Here is a 5,586-nt window from a genome sequence, read left to right on the forward strand (position 1 = left end):
TGACTGGATAAAGTTAAGCATGCTCCTAAAATGAGAAGAGGAGAACACAATTGCAGACTGCCTGGGTGACTCAGCCCTTTGACAGTGATCCTCAAAGAAACACTTTAGCAAATAACCAAGAAGTAGATGTTATTGCCTAAGTCTTTTTTTCTGTCCTAACATGTCTTCATTTCTGTCATTTGATGTGTTCATCAATACTTTTATAGTAGAAAGTGCTTATTTAATAATGAGAAAAGGTGCAGTAATAATAGACCCATTCTCTCTTCTTTGAAGTTTTTCAACTGTCCTTTCTTTGCAATACCTTATTGTGGTGAAGGTTCTTTCTAATCAAGCTCAAGAAAGGAAGAGTAGGTTAATTGCTCTTGTAAGCTCAAGCTGTGATTGATAGATAATAAGACTGAATCTTTTTCTTCGCTTGCTGATCAGGGGCTAGAGGTAAAATTCTCAAGTGCCCCTAACTGATCTAGGGTCCCAAGTAACTTTAAAAAATGCAGCTTAAAGCCTAAGTTTCATTAAAAGTCAAGGGAACTTAGACATGTAAGTGTCTAAATTATTTTCATAATCGTGACTCAGGAACCTGAACTGTTTTGGTACTTCTGAAAAATTGATACTGTTGAAGTGTGAGTACCACCTTCTGACCTTACAAATTGTCAAATTGTGGGTAGTTAGCAGGATCCCAAATGGCAGAGCTACTATGATCACTATGTATGGATAATGGTGGTTGTTGCCTAATCTTAGATAAATTAGTTACAAGTTATATATGGTTCTTTTCTAGTAGCATTTTGTAAAATCATTAAAACAATCTCTAGTGATCCCATCAATTGCAGAATGTTGCAAGAAAGAGCTTTGTGGCTATGTGCACAGTATTGGGTGCTGTAAGATGCTAGTATTTTTCCATATATCCCTTTAAATACTTACTTTTGAGAATGCTAAACTGTCCTTTTAATAAATTGAGCATTGAAGTAAAGTCTACGCTTCAAGAGTCTTCACTTACTAATTCAGGGATTTTTTAAAATTCATTCTTCTATAGATTGCAACAAAGATTTTGTCATCAGAAGGGGAGGTTCTTTTTACCAGAACTAGGGACTTGACCTTGTACTAATGCTCTTTCATTTAATGATCTTTATTTACTTATAAAATGATAGAACTCAATAAGTAAATAAAAGATAGGATTCTTTTTGAAAAATTGGATAAGACTTTTTGTGCATTCTTGGTAATAATAACCTAGAGTAAATTTTTCAGCTATTCCTCTGTAACCTTTTTATTTTGTTTGACAATATATCTTAGATATCATGTTGGCCGAAAAGAAGTAGGACTTTGTCACTGGATGGCTAATAGTCTTATACACATAGCTAGGTAGCCAAGGCATTTGAAGGAAATGCATGTTGAGGTGAAACCTTGAAGGGTAAAATTCTGTTCGAAGCAGGAGATGCACGTATCTTGTGACAATATTCTAATTCAGTCACTTTCTCTGTTTTGCTGAATGACTCATGAAGTTGTAACAAATGTATCTAATGGATGTAGGTGCAGTAGATCACTTTGTCTCATTCCGAGGGATGTTGAGCATCCAAGGGATTCCACTGTCTCCAGTCCTTCCCATTTTAAGAAAATCGTTTATTTTACTTCAGTGGGAGTTGCAGCTCTTAAGCGCCCCTTTAGATCAAGCCGTACATTATTAAATATCTACATTTGTGTGATGGTCTTGGAAAAGAGACCTCTGAGATACTTCTATCTCATGGAACCTCTTATCCCTGAATTTGTAGGGTTTTTTTGCTTTTTGTATTTAAAGCAAGCTAGGTTGTATATAGTAAAAGGGTTTTCTTAAACTTTTAGCCAAAAATCTTGTTTCCTGTCTTGCTGAAGTAGTGGCTTGGCTTGTATAGATCCCCATTCAATATAATATTAGATATATATAAAAAGCTTATTCCATCTGTGTGTCTGTCCATAACGCTCTTGGAGCACTCTGATTAGTTGTCTTGGCAGCCAATCACAATGCTTACTGAGACAACCAATCAGAGTGCTCTGCACAGACAGCCCGCTGGGTGGGGGGTGGACATGGAGCAGGGGGTGTGGTACATGGGGTTGGCGTGGCACTTGGCCAGATGCAGAACAGTGGCAGTGTGGGCTGGTGGCTGGCAGCGGCAGTCATAACGTGCAAGCTTTCCCCCTTTCACCCCTGGTTCTTGGGAGGTGGCGGCAGTGTGGGGTGGTGGCACATGGCGTTCTGTGACTTCCCCTCTGATCAGTCTTGACAGGCAGTTTGCTAGTCGGATAATATTTAAAGTTTACTTTAGCTACTGCATATCACTGTGTTATGGTATTTTAAATCTTTGAATTTGAAACTTTGTATCTTGGACAGGCAGTTTTTTTGGTTTTCTGGGTTGTTTTTGGTATGTTTCCCAATCCCCATTCTCTGTGTGTTCCTCCATGTTACTTCTCAAGTATTCTAACTTTATTTTCTATGGCGTTTTAAGAGTAATAATCCTTTTCCCATCATTTTGTACTGTGAATTTGTTATTCTTTTTTTGTGTACGTGCTTCATATTCAGAGACACAATGACAAGTTAAAAACCCAGTCTGTATCTCACTTGCATTGCTCAAAATCTAGTTTTCATTCTCATGAATACTTTTGATTTGTACGTGTAATCCTTACATTTCCATTATCTAATATTCACTTTCCCTTCCCTTCCTCTAATATCACTAAAATTACTGCAGAATTATCTCTGTAAATTACAACAGTATTAATGTACTATTGGTGCAGTTTCCCTCTTTTATATTCAGTGAAATTTGTGGGTGTCATTTTTCTCTAAAATTGAAGAATTCCTGTGCAGCTGAGCAAGAGATTCTTTATATTTCCAAATGAATCATATGGAACTTGTTCAGAATTCCTGCTGTTTTGAAAACGTCTTTGGATCTCCTAACACTGCAATTTGTGTTCGTTTGTTTTTTAAAACCATAATTGTATATATCAGTGGTGCTTAACATTTTTACCTGGTGGGCTGAATGGGTAGTGCCCTGCCTGTCCATGGACTAGATCCCGCCAATGGTTCCAATCTAACACTGGGGCTAGCATGGTGGGCACAGTCTGGCCATGTGAGAGGGAGGGGCAGCCCAGCCACAACCTGGCATCAGAGTGGAAGGGGGGATGCCCTGGCCCATGGGGGAAAGGGAGCATGGTTGGCCCATGTGGGGGTGGGAAGGGGCAAGGCCCACCCCCAAACTGACCCCATGGGAGGGGGAGGTGTGGCCTAGCCACAATCCAGCTCCATGGGGAAAAGGGGTATGGCTTGGCCCCATAGAGGAAGGGGCATGGGCTGTCCCCAGACCAATCTTTGGGGCTGGGGAAGGGGACATTGCCTGGCCCCAACCCAGCCCAGCAAAGGGAGAAGACGTATGACCTAACCCCCATATAGATGGGGGGGGGAGGTATGGCCCAGCTGTGACTGGCAGTGATTTGGGAATTTGGCAGGAGGAGGTGACCATATGAACGGCCACTACTTCCCTCGCTGCCATGTTTCTGGCTCTGCGGGCCACAGGTTGAGCAACCCTTGTCTATATGAAACCTTAAAGGACTGATTTTTTTTTTTTTCCAAGCGTTTTAAAGAATAGCAGTGATGGCCCCAAAAAACTTTTTGTTTTTTCGTCCATCTACTTGTTCCTGCTGTGTGCTTTCTATATACTTTTAATTGTTTTGCATGAAATAAAATTTCACTATTTCAGTGGAAACTTCCTCCAAAATCTTAATACTCCAGTTGGACTGATCAGTGATATTGAAGGATTCTTGTTCTTTTGTGTAAAATATTTTTTAATGTCTTTCCTTACTGTCTGTCAAAATATTCAAAAGAGATGCTGTCATGTGGTCTCAATGGGAGTCTAAGTTCACCATCCCAACAGTTACTTTATTTTATGAGCAGTCTACATATCTGTTGGTTCTTTGAGTTGTATATAATCTAAACGTGTTATATTTTTATCATGTTGGCATATCTGCATCTTGTCCAAGACCCAGGCTTGTTGTAGACAGTATAGCATCACATTTTTTTTTCCTTAGAAATTAGAGAGTTCATAAAAGGTCTTTCTCTGACAAAACATTAACCAGTTGTAACCCATTGGTGGTTAGCAAGGAAAGCATGTTCTTTACAATTTGTCTCTTAGGGTATGTGCAGGCGTTCAGTGGATCTGATCTACGATTGTGCAGCTTACTTTAAGCCATGTGATCATAGATCAGGATTGTCCTGTGCATGCATTTGGTGCTTCGAGCTGCATTGGGAACCCAGTCTAAGTCAATCAGAATAGCGGGGGTGGGGAGGGCAGGATGGTCAGGGACCTAAAAATATCCTTTTTAGGTTGCGGGGGGATAGGAAAAGAACAGCCCTGGGGTTGGGGCAAGTGGTTGGGCTTTCCCAGCCCTGGGGTTGTGCACCCAAAGTGAGCAGGCATTTGGTAGATCAGGCTAACCTGTTCCTGATCTTAGTTTACCTCCTCAGGTAAACTAATTTAGATCAGGCTGGCCATTTTTTGGCTGATCTAACCTCTCTAAGCTTATGTACAGATCAGCACTTAGATTGACCTAACCCTGTTTAGGTGGATCAGAGTATAACAACTGTACATACCCTTAGAAGCGATTTAAAAAAGGTCTGTCTTGAATTACTCAGTGTATTTGGTGCAAAATAGATACATTTATTTTAAAGAATGTCTTGAAGAGGACTTCTCTTCATTCAAAGTAAGGTCCTGGTATAGCAAAGGGGTCCTTGGGTCAATCCACATGCCCTTATATGGCTATTCTTAGTATGCTTACCAAGCTGTCTGCCTGTCTGCTAACCTGTAGATTAGGTAGAACTGCATGTTAATGATACCATTTGTATGTTGTTTACAGCATCTTGGGAAGATGAAAGGTGCTGTATAAATGTTAAGATGCTCTTCAACTTAATAATAAAGGAGCCATGTCACAAAGCTGTATATCTGATTTGCCTGTCTGAAGAGTTTTTATGACTCACTTAAGACAAAAGCTGATATCCCACTTAGTTATATTATCTGTTTATTTTTATATTTTCTGGGTGATACATTAGCTGCTCTGTACTCTGCTTTGCATAAAAGCACAAGTGGCCTAAAGAGACCTAAAAGCCCCATTTCTGTTCTGGCATAATTTCCCCTGTGTAGAAAACAGCTCAGCAATGGTCCTGTGAGGATCCCTTCTGAAACTCCATTGTATGAGGCAGACTGGGGTGGGAGCTAAATTTGCTGTGGAGTAAGATTTGAGGTAAATTACTCCACAGTAATTATGAAGTGGCCTGCATGAATGCACCCTGTTCTAAAAAGTAGCAATTTTGATACAATATTCTTAGTATTCTGGATTTTTTTTCCAAGTGTGTATTTTCAGCATCAAAACAAATTATAGTGTAATGTCAAAAAATACTCAAGATTTGGGACCACAAGTCACCTAAAAGGGCACTGAGACTTCTAAACGGCTCAGGCTTGCATGGTAATTCCTCTCTCCTCATTGCCAAAAGCCAGAACCTGGTAAATTAACTGTAAATTACAAATAGAGGGTTGATTGGGGCACAACTAAAAAAAAAAAAAAAAAAAAAAA

At 39.8% G+C, this 5,586-nt stretch overlaps 1 protein-coding gene across 16 annotated transcripts in view; it reads left to right on the plus strand.

The window, feature by feature from the left end:
* The window catches only part of BAZ2B (bromodomain adjacent to zinc finger domain 2B), a 327,194-nt gene that overhangs the window by 174,903 nt on the left and 146,705 nt on the right, over positions 1–5,586 (plus strand). The window lies entirely within an intron of this gene.

This window comes from Gavialis gangeticus, unplaced genomic scaffold, assembly GCF_001723915.1.
Source record: "Gavialis gangeticus isolate Ggan-Ray unplaced genomic scaffold, GavGan_comp1, whole genome shotgun sequence".
NCBI lineage: Eukaryota > Metazoa > Chordata > Crocodylia > Gavialidae > Gavialis > Gavialis gangeticus.